Source organism: Plectropomus leopardus, chromosome 19 (genome assembly GCF_026936395.1).
Source record: "Plectropomus leopardus strain MGB_pleo_1.0 chromosome 19, ASM2693639v1, whole genome shotgun sequence".
Taxonomy (NCBI): Eukaryota; Metazoa; Chordata; class Actinopteri; order Perciformes; family Serranidae; genus Plectropomus; species Plectropomus leopardus.
The window spans coordinates 23,002,208-23,022,147 of record NC_142194.1 but is presented as its reverse complement, the minus strand read 5'-3'; the positions used below and the strand labels follow the sequence as shown (position 1 = coordinate 23,022,147).

Sequence of the window (19,940 nt, the reverse complement as noted above, 5' to 3'; positions counted from 1 at the left end):
TGCTTCCAAAACTTTACCAGCTCATCTTATTTGATATTCTGCTGCAGCACTCTTCATAAGATACTATCTACTTGACCTCGGTGTAGTTCTTCTTTTAGAGTTTGGTTGCACCAAAGGTCGACTTTTAAGCTGCAGTATTCCATGTTTTTGCCACTTAGAGGCAGCGGAACGATCTATAAAGACAACATTGATTCATTATCGCCCTCATAATGTTGCTATGGTAACAAAGTGCTAGCAAACAGTTGCCTTCAAACACATCCAGCCCACACGGAGCAACTTTAGCACTCATTTTGACTTGTGTTTCTGGACTCTATCCACTCTGTTTTTAGCTTTGTTTCTAGCTTTTTTGTTGACTGAAGTTAAATGTTTGATGTCCTTTACCAGCAAGCCACTGACTTCGGTTTTTGTTTTTGTTCGGTTTTAGGTGCTGGGCAGATAGGTGTTAGATAGCACATGATAGCCTTTGCTCTGAAAACAAGGGTCATGACAATAAAAAATACATATATATTAATACTAAATACTGGCAGTAAGGGGCAGTAAGATGAATCTTAGGGCTGGTGAGATGATAAGCAGAATGAAAAAATACTTATATGAATTTCTTCTTCACAGAACTTTCTTTATTCTATTATAATTTTCTCACTGTAACTTTTTTTATTGTAAATTACTGAATAAGTTATTCCACCAGGCCCCTAAAGGGTATCCACATTAAAAATCTTTGGTTGAACTGGCAGCTACACAAACCCAACTGCCAGAAAAAAAAAATGTCATTGTACGTTTCTGTAAATCATGGTTACAATACATTTGTACTTTACTATGTAGCTGGTACATTGAAACCAACAGCACTGTGGTTAACATGTGGTTATGCTTAAGTACAAAATCCACTTGGTTATGTTTAAGAAAACATTGTTTTATGGCTTCAAATACCCATGTTTGGTGGCACAAAAGCTACTGGAAAGCCGTGACAGGTTGCTTAAAAAAAAAAAAAAACACCTCAGCTGCACAAAGCGGCTGAAAAAGCGCTGATGGGCTGTGAAAAAACACCCAAGTTTTGCAGCACAAAATCTGCTGAAAAGTGTCAGCTGATCACTATAAAACACCCAGGTTTAGCTGCACAAAAGCAGCTGGTAAAGCAGCTATGGATTGCTAAAAAACATTTATCATAAGCAGTACAAAAGCTGCTGGAAAGGTGGCAGCTAGTCACTTTAAAACACCTACATTTGGAGGTTTGCTCGAAAAGCAGTGATGGGTGGCTAAAAAAACTCCCACATATCCAGGTCACTAAAAAACATCCATGTTTGTCAGCACTAAAGCTACCGAAAAAGCTTCAGTTGGTTACTAAATAACATTCGCATTCAGTTGCAAAAAAGCCACTGGAAAACAAGTCACTGGTCCCAGTAAACAACTGGTGTTGTTGGTCTTGAATAGTGGTCTGCAGCTCGGCAGCTTTGGTCTGGCCTGGTTCCCTCCACTGTCCTCTCCTCCTCCTGATGACAAGTCAGTTTACTTTATGTCACTTTGAAAACTTTGATGTGATTCTTTTACATTCTTGTACAAATGTAATGTATCTGTGGTTTGTAGAAACATACAATGCCAACATTTTCTTCCAGTAGCTTTGCTGACTACAAGTTGCTCATGAATATGCAACCTCTGACAAGGGGACTCCAGTAGAAAAGGATTTAAACCAGCCACAAGCGCTTAAACGCTTCATACATGACAACAGCAGAGTTGCAAAATAATTCTGCATTAATTTGTTTGTACAAGCAGCCCTATTCACTTTAGGCATAGTAATTTAAACATAAAAACTATTAATAACTTCAATTTTAATTTGATTTTTTTGAAAAATGTAGCAAAAACATCCTCTGTCAGACTCCTCTGTTGCTGCTCCTGCAGATTTAATTAAAAGGGCATTTGTAATTTTACATAGAAAAAGTATCTCTCTCTCTCTACAGCATTAATGATTTTTACAATATTACTAATAAGAAGTTCATATGGGAGAATTTATTTTTTCTCACTTTCCAACAGCTTGAGTACCACTACTACGCACCATAACACAGACTCAGTGTTCCCGCTCGCTCAGCCATAAGGCCTCTGTGGTGTTTTATAAGAGTGTTGAATCCCAGCCAGCACTGTTCTTCTGGGACTTCTACAACTCTGAGGGTCCCGTTATGGTTCCTCTCCGACGCTGGCTCTTCATTAACCTGAGCAGTCAGCAGGACACACACATACACACATACATATCCCCGCATCACAAACATGTAAAAACTCAAATTCAGATTCAGCTTTGGGGAAATGTAAATTCTCTGCGTGCATGTGGATTTGAGTGTGTGTGGATTTAATGAGAGCCACGCAACCATGGTGCCTTTGGCTTGTTTTTTTTTTTCACTTTGAACTCTAATTTACACCACCGTGAAGACTCATGGGGGATTTGCAGATTCAGTGTTTGAATCTCTGGAGATCTTGAGTTTCAGAGTCAGAGGGCACATAAACACGGAGAGCCAATCCTTTCCTAAAAGTTTTCTTTTGTTTTTTTCCACTTTTATTTCTTGCCCAGTTCACATGACGAGCTGAATTGTAGTGTGTAGTCTGTCATTTCAGCTTTGTGGTGCTGAAGTGCTTTCAGACCAACCTTTTAATATAACAACTTACTTTTTGAAAATGTCTAACATTCAGTGCTACAGTCAACCTGAACAAGTAAATAAGGTAAAATTATGATATTTTCTATCCAAAATATCGAAGGCCAACTTCACTGTGACATCATAATGTTCTGCAAAAACACTTTTCTGGCCATTACTCAATGTTATAAGCCAGGAACATATTGGGGGACATTTGGTCAGATACTGAATAGGTGACATTAATGTTAAAACTGTACTGATTGTATAGACCAGGGGTTCTCAAACTTAATTTTCAAAGGTCCAAATCTAATTTCTGTTCAAGGCCAAAGGTCCAGAACAATTGGTGATAAGCAAATAACTTTTATTTAACTTACTTAGAACTGAATAGCCTAAACTATCTAATTTAAACACTCCTTTACTGCCTTTGCATCAGAGAGGACTTTCTGTTTTTGCCCAGCACCCAGGCCACTCAGAGAGAGGCTTCATAGCTCTCTCTTTCTGTGTCATTGATCTCACAAATGGCTTTTGTTGATTCATATGAAGATTTGAACTGTCAAAGTTTTGGCTGTCCTCACCTCTGTATTCTGAGGACATTGCTGTTTGAGATGTCTGTGTTTTGTGTCATAGTGGAGTTTAATATTTTCACTCTTCACAACTCCAACCATCTCTCTGCAAATCAAACACATGGGCTTCCCGCTGGATAGTGGCAAAGTGAACGCATATTTCTCTGTTCACTCGTCTTTGAAAACTCTGTTTTCTCAGTCAGCTTTTTATTTGCACATTTGGATTATGACATCCTCACCTCATTGGTGATGTTATGTACACTGACAGAAGACGCCAAATGGCTTTCTTTTGTCCGAAGGACAAAACATGATTGCTCGTTAGCTAACTTGCTAATTTTAAATGGACGCCTGTTAACCGACCCATGAACTCTTAAACGTAATGACTTAAATGTCATACACTCACCAGCTGTCAACGTTGCCATGACAACGATGCCAAACAGGGAAACGATTATGTTTAAGGCTCAGTCTCAGGCCAGGAGCGCTGTATTGATCTCCAAATAGACTTTATTCTACAAAACTAACAATTTATAGATAGGTTTAAACATTTTTTTTTTACTCTTAATTACATCGTATTATTGCATTCCTAATATGAGGTGTAGGGTGCGTCTAGATTGACTTGCTGTCTGGAGAGTCTGGACTTTAAGAACGTGTGGTATAGATCTTTTGTGCTGTCAGATTTGGGAAGACGTGTGTGAAGAATCCGTGTTTTTCACAGACATGGATGTAAACTGTAATTGCTACTTGAAACACAGTTGAGGGAGCACATGACTAGTTTCTTATTAAATTTCATATTATTGAAAAAAAAACATTTGCATCCATCCGTGCAGTTTACGCCATGATGTCATTTTATTGAGTCTACTTTAATCTGTGTTTTCCTGTTATCAAAACCATGCAAAATCATGAAAGGAAATAGTAAAGGACCAACAATTATGAACAGGCAGATTATTTTTCTTGGTCACAAGATTGTAGCTACAACCAAGTCTTTGCTCCATGCAGCAGTAAAGTCCTGCCCAAAGTAAATTTTCGCCTCTACTTCTGTGCCTTTGCAGACCTTTAATTGTTCCTCTGCTGTGGCTTGAGCGTATAGTTGGCTCAGCCATTCAGAAATAATGAGATAGCAATGCCAAGCCTGCGGTTGGCTCCACCAATCAGGAGTGACCCAGTGACAGGAGAGCCGGTCCCAAATCTGATGGTTCAATCCAAGATGGCAGGACGCCAGTGAAACATGTTCTCCTGCCTGAATCGTTTTATGAACCATTACAGGATGTAATTATGACAGTAAAACATAAAACCCCAAAAGATAAATCAAATCAATTTATGACAGACAAATGTTGAAATGCACTAATTTACTGATTTTGAGATTTTACAGGCATTTGATTTGCATGAGTGTGTGCTGCAACAACAAGACTCAGCCAACTTGGAGGACACTGTTGGATGAGAATAAATAAGAAAGTGATCAGTGACTGATGAGGTTTAGGCTTGAGAGACATTTGACAATGATGGTTAAAAAACAAAAACAAACGTGAAAGTCTCCAGAAGTATTGTGACGCCCAGTATTAACCCAAAAAACATGGCACATCGTTTATCAAATCTTCTTTTAAAAAGCATGGGATCAACATCATAATTGTTGACCTTTTATGATGAAAAATGGGTCTCAAGTAAGCTTGTGTTTATGGCACTTGGCCACTAATGATTCAGTTTTTCAGTAAAACTCACATGAAATTACCGATGTGGCAAGGTGTAAAACATAAAACAGACATCCTGTTTTCTTGTTGCTGGCGGCGCTGTCTTCCTGGCTGGACCTGTGTGGGAAAGCTTAGTGTGTGAATGTATTACTAGCTTTAATTGCATATAAGAGAGGTGGAGTGTAAGTATATAAGAGAAGTGACATTTGTGAAAGGAATAATCAACCTTTTTGACCACTAACCACTGAAAATAAAACAGGTGTCCACTCACAGTCCAATGTTAATGTGCAAAACAACAGATTGTTAAAGTTTGACATATTTTCACAAGAAAAGCGACCAGAAATTATTATGTGCTACTTAAACTATGCTTTTATATAATTGTAGGGAGGAACCTTAGAAAGTTAATATGAAATACTAATGGATTATCACAGACCTCTGTCGTAAACCAGTTGGAGGTGGTGCAACAGCCTATAAACACAGCATTCGTTTTTTATCCCCATAGGGTGAATGTGTTAGCGCACAGCAGCAAATATATAGATTGAGTAGACATGGATTAGCATTAGCATTCATTTGGAGCTTCTTTCCAACTCATGAATTTATATCTTTATAGAGTGGTGCAGTGATGATTTTTTTTTGTGGCCGTCGTGGTTCCCTCGCCAAAAAGCCTATGGGATTTTGCCATTGGATTTTGCATTATTGCAAAAAATCAGCTCTGTGGCAAACCTACACATTTTGTTCAGCAAGATAATCTTCACAAATGAACACCACCGTTAAGAGTTTTGGAAAAGTAAAAAGCTAATGTTATGCTATAAACAAACTACACTACACTCCCATGACTTTACATTGCCACCACAACAAGGCTGTAAAGCCGTGTTCGGCGTGATGAAGTTCTAATCTCATTTACTTGTTAGCAACTATAAATTATAAATTAAACTATAAACAATTTTTGTGGTGAACAATTCACAATTCACTCTCCTGTTAGCTCTGCTTTGGTTTCCACCAACTCCTGAAAGAAATATCTAGCTTTTTGGTTGCTGAATGCTAAACTCTGTCTGCGTGCTGTTCTGTGTTAGGCATTTAGCATGTACAGTGGGTATGTAGGATAGAGCCTTTTTACATGATAGCAGCCTCCTGTTGTGGGTAAAAATCAGAGCATTGCCAGTGATCAAAACAGTACATTTGTTAGCTGTAAAACAGCTTCTTTAATTTAAAGTGGAGAGCAGTTCATTAGCTAACTAGAACAAATGTTCAACATAATTTTCACGAGCTTGAGGAGAAAATTAAAAAAACTGAGCTGGAAAGGTAACTAAATGATCACTGTATTAGGGGTGTCTTCTCTAAAAACTACCTACCATCAAAAAAACATATTTTGCCCCTTAAAAGGCCTGACAATATTGAATACTTGTGATGAGTGGCCCTGCGGGTTGCATGGTTCGGATAAGCTTGCTAGAAAAAACTCTGTGTTTCAGTGGGTGGGTCATAAAGTGACAAAGCAGCAACCTGAGTTATTAAGACCTTACAGAAACATTGTGCAATAATCAAACTTCCACCTTCTCTTCCCCTTTCTCCATCTGTCTCTCTCTTTCTCTCACATAGCACGCAGCCTTCCGATCAGCTGAGCACTCGCGGACACAAACCACTTAGGATATCGCACTTGAAAGATGGGTGAGTATCTGCTGTCTTCCTATATTTGTGCTTTTTTTGAGAAAACTCAGGTTTTATATAGTGATGTTTAATGGAAATTTATTTGGCAAGTATAGCCAACAGCAAGCTAGCTTGTTACAAACGATGGTTATTTACCAGAAACTTTCATGTGCGGGTTTACGGGTTTGCTGGTTTGCGTTTGGGGTTCAGGTCATTGATTAAAGCATGTTTTCGGGTCATTCGGGGCAGATAGGCTTTCAACAGGCTGGATTGGTGTGGGTTTAAAAAAAAAAAAAAAAAACTGACCTGTGCGTCACTAAAAAAATCCATTTTCTACTATGAGCCATTGAGTCTTGCATGAACACCAATCACATACTCTTGCATAGTGATACGAATTGCAGTAATCTCACATGATGAATTTCAGTATATTTGTTTTTGTCTTTCTTCCTCCCACTGTGAATAAGTGGGCGAGGCTTGTTTGGAATTTGGCTATATCTTAATTGAAATCTCATGACGGATGCAAGTTTGTTTGCTTATATTGCTAGGCTACTATTATTCAAATCTGATCACACCGCACCCAAACAATCCTGCATTGTTTACAGTTCATTTTTATGCCTCAGCACTGGCGGTAGCCAAGGCCAGAGATATTATATTTTCGGGTTGTTTGTGCGCCCATACATCTGGCCGGCCCATTCTTATGAATGTGTTATCTCATGAACACTTTAAAGGAATTTGTTCAAATTTGGCACAAACATTTAAGTGAATTGAAGGATGAAGTGATAAGATTTTGGCTGCCATAGGTCAAGGTCACACTGACCTTGCATTCATCTCATTCTTGTGAAAGCGATTTTCCAAGAACAACTTGAGGGAGTTTCTTCAGATTTGACACAGACATTCTCTTCGACTTAATAATAAGCTGATTGGAATTTGGTGTTTAAAAGTGAAACTATTAACACTTGTAGCAATTGCATTCATGAAGTGTATCAAACTTAATGCACATTCCCAACTTTGCACTCTCTTTTTATGATACAATTTTTGCAAAACTGTAAATACAACTCTATTCCTTTACTGTTAGAATTTTAATGACACACTTAGGAACACTGTCACAATGGTCTACATCACACATTATTTACAGTTTCACTCTTATTACAAAACTAATTGTTGCTTATAATGCTATCATAAAAAAACTTTACTGAGTGGCAGATACTGTAGTTCAAACCTTAAAGCGACGTCTTGAATCCGGCGTGTCCTGGGACAGCTCACCGCCCTCCGACTCAGGACCTGTGCCACACTAATAGAAATATTTTCATCTCCAGTGGTTAGACTGTTTAGTTTGCTGGCCCAAAGTAGAAGATGAGAAATATTTTGGAATTATAGTCCTTGTTAACCTACTTCGATTTCATCACCTCCCGGCAGCAACTCCTACCCCTGAAACATCTGTCTCTGTCTCTGTTTAGAAAAGACCAGTCACATCTCCTGTTGTCCTGAATGTGTGTGCATATTGGCAGGTTGGCTAACCTACGTGTGTGTGTGTGTGTGTGTGTGTGTGTGTGTGTGTGTGTGTGTGTGTGTGTGTGTGTGTGTGTGTGTGTGTGTGTGTGTGTGTGTGTGGCTGGCATTGAGGGCAGAAGGATGTTGACTCTGTTATTTTATTGATATGTGCAGCTGGAAGACAAATATTGTCGTCTTGCGGGCCTGTTTGCTCAGACTTGGTTAGAGAACATCTGAATCTCTTGTGGTACCTTTCAGATGTTAACTGAGAGAGTCGGAGGCCAACTGTCTGACTACGAGGCTGAAAAACAGAGATGCGGTTGCATCATCTGCCTCAGCCCTCTGTCTTGCTCTTGTCCTCATGTGATTGTTTGCTTAAGTCCAGCTCTCAGAGAAAAACTCCCCCTCAGATACTCTTACTCCGTGAAGACAGGGTTATTTTTCATAAAGAGTTGTAATTGGCTTGTTTCGGGCTCATCTGTTTCATCTAGTTCCCGTCAGTTCCCAGACTGTCTCTTAACAGCCCCCAGAAATGAAATGAAAAAGAAGAAAAAGCGACATTGATTTACTGTAGAAGAAAGTAATTTCTTCTTTATTTTGATGCTATTACCGGTAATACTTCAAATTATTCCTTCTATGGCTCATGGATAGCTTAAACCACTGGCCTTGGACCTGGAGCTGCTCATCAGGCCTTAATTGTGGTTACAGAGTGCTCTTTAAAAAGTTTGTAGGGGTTAGAAATAGAGAAAGAATTTCCCCACATAAATTAAAACCTGATTTTTATCAGGTTTTAATAAATTCACTATCATGTATATTTGTGGTTCCCCATTTGGTAATCAGTAATCTACCAATGCATCAAGCTGTTCAGCAATACTAAAAAATAATAGCCTTATATTACTGTCCAGGTGCTATGCCTATTTCCGGGCTGTTTGCATTTTTCATAAAGATGCTTTTTTGATTGATTTCTGTGGTTCTTCTTAAGTTACCATCTCCTGTAAGTACAACACATTAGACATTTGTAGTGGGTGTAAACTTGAAAGACAACATCAAGAATTGTCCCATTACATGATTAAAAAAACATTAAAACAATACTGATTTGCTGCCAGTAGAAGTGGGACTGAAAATCTGAAGCAACCACTTGTAACATGTTTTCTTTCTGCACCCAGCCCTGCAGATGTGGAGTTTCTTGAGAGTCTTGCGGAGCCTTTCTGTATGACACTAGCTGGCCACAGTCACAAAAAATCACAAATATATCTGTTGTACGCAACCTTCTTGTTTCCATTTCAAAATAATAGCCGTCTGACAAAGTTTCTGTTGACAGAGTCCCTTCAGTTGTGAATGCAAGGCTTTTTTTCATGAAATATTTGCATGACTGTGTTGTTGACAATGCAATGGCTGCATGGCTCCATAGATTAGGGAAATGTTGGCTTTTAATTGTAGAAGATCAATCGTTACAGCAGCACGTAGCTCTGCAGCTGCGCCTCAACAATGCTGTCAATGAAAACACTGCAAGTGTGTGAGCAGTAGCAGCAGTTGAGCGAGGTAGCTGTCATGCACTGCTCACGCACGCAGTGTGGCCGGGGCGTCTAATACACACTCATTTGGCCAGGGACTTCACCTAGGAAGTAGGCTATATGTAGTGAACCAAGTACAACTTTCAATGAATACTAACAGACTACCAGGTGCATTGTACGAGCAAACATTTATTCTTTCATACGTATTTTTTATTATCTAATTGATTTAAGTTTAAGTAGGCTTTTGTCTCTAGATATTTGGAGGGCAGTGACGCCTCAGCACCCTGCATTAACGAATCGCCACTCTTCTGACCTCATCCAATCATATCTGGACAGAGGTGAAACTTTAAAACGGAGGGGGCAGTGAAAATGTCTTTGCAGCTGGTTGGTTAAATTACTCTTTGATTTGTATATTGAATGCATTTATACACTCTCTTGTCAGTTTATTAGGTACAGCTACCTAAAAGTAATACAGTCTTATGAAACAGTACTGCAATACTTCTATCATGAATTTTATTATGTTCAGTTTTTGATGAAACTGTTTTAGAGAGGCGTTGATTCAACTTCATGGTCACCAGCCAACAAGCAACAATTTATGGATGTCCTAAGCTGCAGCTACTCCAGTGTCACAATGCTAAAATGTTTAAAAAAGAAATTTTGGATCTTGCACTCCTGGCCAGAGAGCATTCCCTTTGGATGAATATACAGCAGAATACCAACATCAAGGAAAACGTAAACGTCGAAATATGTTGTCTGTATGCATTTTAAGTGCCCTCTCAGCTAATTCTAATATTTTACTGGAAAAAAATCAACCGCTCACCTCACCCACTCACTTTCTCAAGCTCTGAACTTCTTGGCATGCCTGCTGCGCCTCTCCCAACAGGGGCTGCAAAAACAGCATTAGCATACGTGGGAGGGGATTTTTACCATTACTCAGAATCAGATAGAGCACAGTTGACCGTGACATAATTCTATTTATAATGGCTTGAGACCGAGGGCTGTATAAATGTCATATCCTTCTATCAGGGCTATCTACATGTCTGCCCGCAGAGCATGGAGAGAGAAGGCGTGGCGGGGAAATGTGCGGCCCTGGCAGGGCGAGGACTGACCTGCGACTGGTCATAATGTAAATGTAATTACACAGTGGGTAGTTCCAGCCAAGCAATCTGATTGGACGATGGTGTGTTCAAACCATGGTGATAATTCCCATGAAACACAGCTAGGAGGAGAAATGCAGGTTGTCAACTTAAGGTGCAATAATATCAATAGAGAAACAGATCCAACTATCTTATATCACATCTATCTTTTCCTTTCTCTGTGTCCTTCCTTTTTTCTTTCCCCTCTTCCTCCGTCCAAGCACAGTGAAACCTGGGTAACACATGTGTTCGATAACATCATTTGAGTTACGGATCAGGCCCGGGTCTGTGCTGCTTACGTAAAGCCGTAACAAGGCCCATTTAGACAAACAAAATGAGGTAAATTCACCAAAGCCATTTTCTATTTATGCGTAATTAGACTAATTTGTTCATAAATGGTCAAGCAAGAGAGAAAAAAAAAGCACAGATTACATATTGGATCTCTTTGTGGGTTTAGATCTAATTGCAGATTTACAAGCGGTTGATGCGGCACACATACCATACAGTGCCACATTAGTATTCAGTCACAGGATGAGTAACACAGTGCATTTCACTATCATTCCTCTTTGCACAAATGCGTGGTATCTGGACAAATCTGTTCAATAAAAATAAAAGCAGCACAGTGCATTTTAAGTATGTCAAGGAAAACAGTGTAATGCAACATTAAACATTTACTGTTATAGCTCATGGATTTTTTATTCTTTCAAATGTCTTTCTGGCATTAAAACATGCATTAATTTTTATTGTAGAAAGATGAAAAAGAACAGTCTGTGATATTATTAGAGCAATTAAATAAAAGCATTTAAGGTTAGACTTGGATATTTTCAAGGACACACCTGGTCTGCAGCTCATGGGAAATGATGTTCATTAAAGGTTGCTTTATATAGAAATATTCAATTAAAAAAACATTTAAGCATTTTTTTATGCATCTGTTCCAGCAACAGCTTTGGCCAAAGTTTCTTCATATTTGGCACAAATGTCCACTCGGACTTAATTATGAATTGATTCGCATTTTGTGGTCAAAGCCACTGTTATCTCAGTCTTGTTAGTGTGATATCTCAACAGCACCTTGAGGGAAATTCTTCAAATTTGGCACAAACTTCTGCTTGGACTCAATGAGGAACTGGTCAGATTATGGCAGTCAAAGCTGAAGGTCACTGTGACCTCATAACCATCCCATTCTTACAAATATGTTTTCTCAGTCAGGCCTTGAGAAAATTTCTTTAAAACTGTCACAAAAGTCCATGTGGACACAATGATAAACTGATTAGAATTTGGTGGTTAAAGATCAAGGTCACTGTGGCCTTGCATCCATCCCTTTTTCGTTAAAAGTTTTTCGAGCACCTTGAGGGAATTTGTTTAAATTTGTGTAAACGTCCCCTTGGACTCAAAAATGAACTGATAACATTTTGGTGGTCAAAGGTCACCGTGACCTTACGAAACATATTTTTTGCCATAACTTAAGAATTCATACATTAATTCTGACAAAGCGTTTTTGGTTTTTTTTTACAACCTTGGAATGAGAACGTGTTTGGTTTTGAGGGCAGGAATGACTATAGTGGCCAATAAGTTTTAAGTCTTATAACATATATTTGACAATTTAATTTTTAAGACAAAATTCTGGTATTTACTAAGGAGCACTTCCTCAGTGGCTGCCCCTGTGTGAGCTAGCTCTCCGTCTAAAAATCCGTCTCCTGCAGGTTCACATAGGTCGCAGGTGGTTTCATGTTGGGGCAAGCAGCTCCAGACTGATGTCAAAGGACACATCTCCATTTCACAACTCACATCTGAGATATGACAACACAGCAGCAAGAGGAAGGGCAAAAGTGTCAGTGAAGGCAAAAGGAAACTCCCTGTTTTATCATTGTACCTCTGTCCTACTTTGGCTGCCCTTTTTTACACTGCACATGAAACGTCAGAATTTTGTCCTCTTCGTGTTCCTATCACTGTGAAGCAGGGCCCCCCGCTGATCCATAAAAAGGCAGTGAATTCATCAATCTAAAAATAAAGCCTTATTTCAAATTAAAATGTCTTAAAACATCTTTCAAAGCTCTAACAAATGCTCAGACATGCAAAGTAGGCTTTTATGAATCTTTTTTGTTAATAAGATTGCTTTAAAAAAAATGGTAACATCTATTTTTTAAAATAATTTACCAAATGCCTCTCATATTAACATTGCACAGATCAGGATTGTAAAAACCAACAACATATACAATTACCAGAACCAATTAAATGAGAACTAAACAAGCGTATTTCGAGGTAAACCAAACAGATATTTTTATGATGATGTTTTAAATTTTTTTCAGGTTTTCCATTCTGCAATGTTTTTTTCAGTATTTGAAATACTTAGATCATTTAACTTTTTCACTGGACCAAAAGAGTTATGTTTTAAGAAAAGACAAACATTCGGGCAAGATGGTATCTAATGTCAAAGTTACTGATGTCAGCTCATGTTTTTTTCTTCAAACTGGTTATTGCAACATTGGTCTGAAATGTAATACTGAGTTGCTTTAAAAAAGTCTTAAAACATCTTAAATCTAACTTTCCTTAAGCTGTAGGAACTCTGTTGTGTGTGTGCACATGTATATACACACACACATATATATATATAAAATGGCAGTATGACTAGAGAAAATAAAGGTAGCAGTAACCCACCTTGGAATTGCATCTGTCTCTCTCTGTGTTTCTCCTACTCCAAACTTTAGACTTTTTCAGTGGAATTCAACCCTGGAAATTCCCTCTTTTGACACTCTGACAGCTCTGGTTTGTGTTGTTCGGGATAATCAGTGAATTCGAGAGTGGAGCCGAACCTGTAATTACAAGGGAAATTAGCAATAGGCAGTAATTTGTGTCTATATGCAGCCGGGCTTTTGACAGGGAGGGTGAGTTTGAACGTTTTTTTTTTTTTTTTCACAAAAGTGAGTAAATTGCAGGGGAGGATTGGCAAGGAGTGTGCCTCGTAGTAATCCTCAAATATTTATAGCAGAACTGAGTATTTTGTGTTTACAGTTGTGGGATTAGTTTGAGATTTAATCCAGGTTAGCAGAGCATGATTGCAGAGACAGAATTCATTTGCAATACCATTCCTGCACCCCTTTCTCTTCCCACTTCCTACCAAATTACGTCATGTAAAACATTGTTCAGCAATAAAGCCTTTGTTGAGCTCTTGAACAAAACCACTAAATTCTGTCTTTAGATGCAAGAATTGTGCTGTGACGCTTGTAATCTTGAAGCCATTTGGCCCGAGGAGAGTCCCATTGCCCAGAACACAGTTAAAACACATTCGGTCCGTGTGGTTTCAAAAGCTCAATCCGTTTTATAAATGCTCTGATGTTGCTGAATCACTACCAGCTGCCACAGTCTACGTCCTGCCAGGTTAGTCACCCACTGATGTACTCGCAGCTGGAAGTGACCCAGGCTGCTGCCGCTGCACACAGTTTAGGTAGGTTTCAATGCAGAAATGATAGGAAAATAAAAATAAGCAGCGTCACACATTGCTCTTAAGATGGCAATCAGTGTAAATAAAGCCCAGCTCGGTCATGATGAAGGAAATATGCCCTTTGTGTATCCATATGTTAACCATGCTGTAGTTGCCATGCACAAATATTAAAGAAAGTGTTATAACATTACATTAAACATAATCTGTTGGTGAATCACTCAACACCAGTTTTCTGTTCAGACATTTAGTTTCAACTGCACTTCAGAAACTTGCCAAACAAATCTCATAAATCAGCTTTATCTCTGAATCAATTAGCAGACTGCTTTAGTCTGCTAGTTGATTTTTTAGCTGCCTGGAGAAGCAGAACAAGCTGTAAACAGAACATACAAAATTCTAACTTTGTGGAGTTCATTTTAGAATGTGATAGCAAACAGCTGCCTATATACCCAGCAGGCACAGAAAAAAAAGAGTATTTGTTTGGAGTTGTGTTTTTGTCACTTGAGGAATAAAAGTAAAATATTCACTTTTATTAAAGCTTTGTCATCCCAACTTGTCAAATATTGCCGCTTGACCAGTGCCATTCACCTCTATGTATGATGTACCAAGTGTCCTTGGTACAACGTCTTAAATAAAATACAGAACACCTCGTATTTACATTCATTTCCTTATGCAACAAAAGCATCCGGTTAGGTTAAGAAAAAAAGCATCACATGGCTTGGCTCAAAATTCTTAAAAGCAGCAAACTCCTGGGTGAAAGTCCAGGGTTTGTTGGACCTGTCCACCATCCCTTCCGCCCATCCTCAACAGACTTTCTCACTGTTTTTATTACAGTAGTTGCCGGCAGCATCACAAACTGTCATCAGTTTATATCACGGCTAGATGGCACCTGTTGCAGCAGTATAATACTGCCGTTTGTTGCTGAGAAGTGTTGGTTTTCCAAATTTTCCAATGAACCCAGCTAGCCTACCTGCTGCAAGTGGGAACAAGGTTGATGAAAGCTGAGAGACTGTCAAAGTTGCAGGCTGGAAAGCCAAAATAGCTGAAAGATGCTGAAATGCTCTGTTGAACTGAAGGAAACTGCAGTCTCGTGGTAATTTTGTGTGGGTTTGTCACTGCAAGTGATATCTTTCATATTTAACATAATCACTTGATCTATTAAGTCTGTAAAAACATTGATAACTGCAGGGTTAAAGTTTAATTTGTTAAACATAACCCTGGGGTTTGAGTTGTCTTGTCTTTATGCATTTTAGTTTTAGCATTTTAACCCTTTGAAATCTAAGCATATTGGCTTCATACCTTTCAAAATTATGACGAGAAATTACCGGTTACAAGTAACAAGAAAATTACCCAAAGTTTAGCCAAAAATGAGAAAGAAAAGAAAAGGAGATATGGTTAAAACAAAACAAAGAATAAAATCGTTAATAATACTTGAATATAATTATAATTGAATATGATAATTATTATTGTTATTATAAATATAGTTGGGCATTTTTCCCTAGTTTTTAGAATTATTCTTAACTTATTAACTTATCATTAACTAATCATTTCTTCCTCTATCTCTCTCTCTTTAAAAAACAAATTTTCTGGTCACTTTCACCTTTTAGTAATTTTTTACAATTTGTGGGACATCTCTTAACAAGTTGCTCAGTGCCTAGAGCACAAGAAAACTGATGTAGTCCCAAGTTTCAAAGACTTAATGTGCCATTTAATGTTTTTAAATTGCTTAAAAATAGGGATACACTGATAACAGAGAAAAGTAATGCAGCTTCTGTCTGATGTTATGCCACCTGAATTTAAGCTCTCTTTCTACATGTTATGTTTGTTGTCATGTTTTGTCTCGTCCTGCTTCCCAAAAGGTTGCTATGATATTTGCCACGGCTCAGGACACCTGTGTGGGGGCGTGAGCACCTCTGTGTTAGTGTGTGTGTATGTGAGACATCTGCTCGGGGGATAACAGCAGTATGTGATGACAGGGCAGCCAGGTCTAATTAGAGAGGTCTTCCAAAAGCTGATGTCAGTGACACTGCAGCTGCAGGGGTCATCACACACACACACACACACACACACACACACACACACACACAAGTATTAAACCCACCTATGTTACACACCTGGCAGAGAGTGTGAGGTGCTGAAGTGTCAGTCATGTGCTGTACCAGAGGGAGATTACGTGCTGACTCAGGCAAACAGCTGATCGACAGCAGTCATTAGCTCAGAGCGGGGCTTCCCCACACGCTAGCTACTTGGATACAAGGGCAATAATACACCTGTACACTATATTTAGACGGCAGTCTTTATTCTTCAATGAGCTGCCAGTAAGCGAAAGGAGCTTAAGTAACACTCAACATTACAGTCACCTTCTTGAAGTTTATTTAGTGTGTTTTCCATTATGTTAAAGTATTATGTTGTGCAATGGATAACCGAACAGTATATACAATATACAATATACAATATATACAATACTTTTGGAATATACAATATATTCCAAAAGTTCTAGCTCTAAAAAAGAACATGACGGCAAACGTTTTAATCGTGGTGTGCTGCCACAAAGAAGTGATAATTATTGAAATAATAGTATGATATTTTGGAAAATATGATTTTTCTCCTTCTTGCCGAAAGTCAAATGAGAGGGTCTGTGCGTTAAGTAGGGTGACCAAACATTACTGTTTTCCCAGGACTGTCCCCGTTTTTGGTGGCCTGTCCCAGGTTGTAGATGTCCCCAGAATTGTACCCATTTTTAACTACAGAGCTTTCAACTCTAAATTGACTATAGTAGGACTCATCAGTTTTTACATGCTCTGACGCCAAACATTCATGGGCACATTATGAGACAATTGGCCCCTGGGCACAGATATGCAAAAGGCCCAACCACCTCTCCTACACAAGAGCAAGCCAGAGTTTCTGGTAGTTTAGCCACATTTTTTTTTTTTTTTCATTTTTTGTTCTTTTTCGTTATTATGCTGCATACTGTGGTCAACTTAATGTTTTTTGCACAAGTGAGTATAGCACACTGTAACTGTGTGTAGCATTTATTCCAACTATTAGTACTTCGCAGCAAAAGCCAACCATGATTAACAAGACAAAGAGAAGAGCCTACAGCAAGCGCAATGCCGTGGCCACAGTCTCATTTCTTCTCAGACAGTATTCTGTCAGCCTCCCACATTGTGCCCATCTTCCCAGTCCCACCCACAGAAACCCAGACTCCTGGAACAGTCTGCTCCACCACAGCCAAGTCTCCAAAGACCGACTTCCTCCAAAAACACAGTAATCTTGTTTGTACTGCCAATTTAGGGGTTAACAACACGATTCTGGTGTTTAACTTAAGGCCCTTTATCATTCCTCGGCTGACCTCAACATCCCCATGGGGACCCTAATGATGACATCATTAACAAGCGCCAAGGATTGTTGGCTGATAATCCCTGAGATCATGTACTGTAACTGACGAGGGAAGATCATGACGGTAAGAGCGAGTGTGAGAGAGATGGAGAGACAGATGGGGGCAACGCACTGCCAAAAGAGACGCTTAAAGGTTTAGTTTACCCAAACTATAAAACAACAACGAAGTCTAACTTACCCTATGTTTACATCCAGCCATACAGATAGTTACCATATCTCTTGGAGATTTCTGCTGCCACCTCAATAAAATTGGGTTGGATGGAATTTCATTTTGGTTCCCACAGGTCTGAAAAATGACATTAAAAATGTTATGCTAGAATTACGTTAAACCATTATCCAGCATAGACATTCATAAAATTCATAAAAAAGTAAAAGCCAAACCCAAAATCACTCTTGTTTGACAAATCACCTTGCTATATTTGCAGGTTTTTTTGCAGCATCGTGTCTGTTAGATGCCTGCTGCTTACAGTCTGGCAATAAGTTGCTACTTTTTCATAAAATCCCCGGCTTCACCTGAACACTGTAGAGGTGCACTACCATCAACATCCCAAGCACAGAAAATAAGAAAATCCAGGCAGAGGGCAGTGTCTCTGCAGATTAATACAAGATTCACTTCTCATGCCTCATAAGAAATGATTGAAAAGCATAATTTCTGTATGAGTCTGTTTGTTGTGTTTTTCACTGTAATAAAAACAAATCTCAACCTCATGGTGGCACCAAAGTCATTGTAATGTTTCCACTCTAAAGCACAATGGCATGGTAATCTGTCAAACAGATGTTGAGAAACTCAAGTTTGGATTAAAGTGACAGATACTGCCATCCAAAAAGTAATGCAACACAATTCATATATAACCCAAATAATAATGAGCCAGCAATTCTTGTATATCCCACTAATTGGGATGGCTGCAATCACGTGACCAATGCACTGATGGGAGTAAAGAAGGAAGTTGTATAAATAGGGAAATTCTATATATTGAAACAGGTTGAGGTAATGGGTCAAACAAACATAGGACTTTCCCTATGAGACCAGTGTTTGTGTCATTGTGAAACCAGGTTCACCTTTTAGTTATTTCAAGGTACATTGTTACTATGTTTCTTTTCTGTTACCTAACCAAAGTAACTTTACTTGCCTAATCTTCATCCACATAACTTTATGTTCAGTCCATAACTTAATATTAAGTACATAACTTAGGCACTATGTCCTAAATATCATATGAAACGTTGTATGAGGATACAGTGAGCGTAGTGGTAAACGTACCACTTACAAGCAGAAGAACTATGCTAATCACAAACAGCACCCTTTTCTCAATTTGTATTTTTGGCCTTGGACTTTGCCGGCAAGAATTAATTTTAAGAATAGACTGAAAAATTGACACATCTTGCCTAAACAGCACCATTATCTACTTAACTGCACAGGGTTGGTGGAAAATTACAGCTGTGTGTCTTAAATTATTTTAGCAATGTCATTGTAGAAGTTTTTTTTAAGACAGGCTAAAAGGATCTGTCATTATAAGCAAAACTATGAAACAGGTCTTTCTAGAGGACAGCCAGTTACATATAACCTTCTGTAGCTAATTCCTGTTACTTCTACACCATTTGGGCATCATGACTAACATTTTTTATGAAGTTACTCACATCTGTTTTCTTCAGTTCACAACTTTATTGTAAAGTTCTTTCTTGTAAAAGGTAAAGATGTTTTTTTCTTGTTTTGTTTTTTTTTACCATCTATATAGTGTCTGAACATATGGCAGCTCAGCCTGAATGTCTTCTCAGAACATTATGGAACTTGGAATTTATTTCAAAACATGCTTCCCACTCAGATAGTGTGTTAATGTGTGTATGTTTTGAGTGGGATAGTTGATCTTGATCTCTAGGAGCTATTGGATGATACACACACACTTTCCACCAGTTCCTCAGGGCTCAATGAGCTCCATGACAAGCTGCTCAAAACAATAGCAAGCCATCCAGCTGTGAATAAAGCATTCAAGAGCAGGGAAAGAGTGTCCCTGTTTGGCAGCTGTAGGGTTCAGTCCCCTTGTCGTCTGTATATCCCTGCATGACCTGTACCTGTTGCATCTCTCTGGGGATGTGAGCGTCTGCTAAAGGTGTAAAGCTGAGAAAAGGAGCAGCAGAGAAATAGAGAGCATATGGTGTCAATAGTTTTTTATTTATTACTTCTAATTAAGTCTTTCCTGTGGCAGACGTGCTAAAGCACACATCTGCTGCTGAGAGGTGAGCTTGGCTTTTACATGGTCCTTTACTGGCCCCATTAGGTCACGTTAGGAACTGCAGCTTTTTTTTTCCTTTTTTTTAAAGAGCTTATTTGACATTGAAGATGTGACATTTTTAAAACAGCCATGGTCAAAGCATAAACTGATGAGTAAGATTTCTTTGCTGAAGTGCTTTACAGCTGCAGTAAGTCAGCACCAGACCGGAAATCATCTCCTTCATCTTACCATG

At 38.7% G+C, this 19,940-nt stretch overlaps 1 protein-coding gene across 1 annotated transcript in view; it reads left to right on the top strand.

Moving 5' to 3' along the window:
• Positions 1 to 6,527, top strand: part of LOC148186363 (uncharacterized) — a 77,832-nt gene extending 71,305 nt beyond the window's left edge. Inside the window, exon 5 of the mRNA XM_088070085.1 lies at positions 6,457 to 6,527. The gene's annotated coding sequence lies outside the window, so the exon portion shown is untranslated. The remainder of the gene's footprint in view (positions 1 to 6,456) is intronic.
• Positions 6,528 to 19,940: the final 13,413 nt, after the last annotated feature.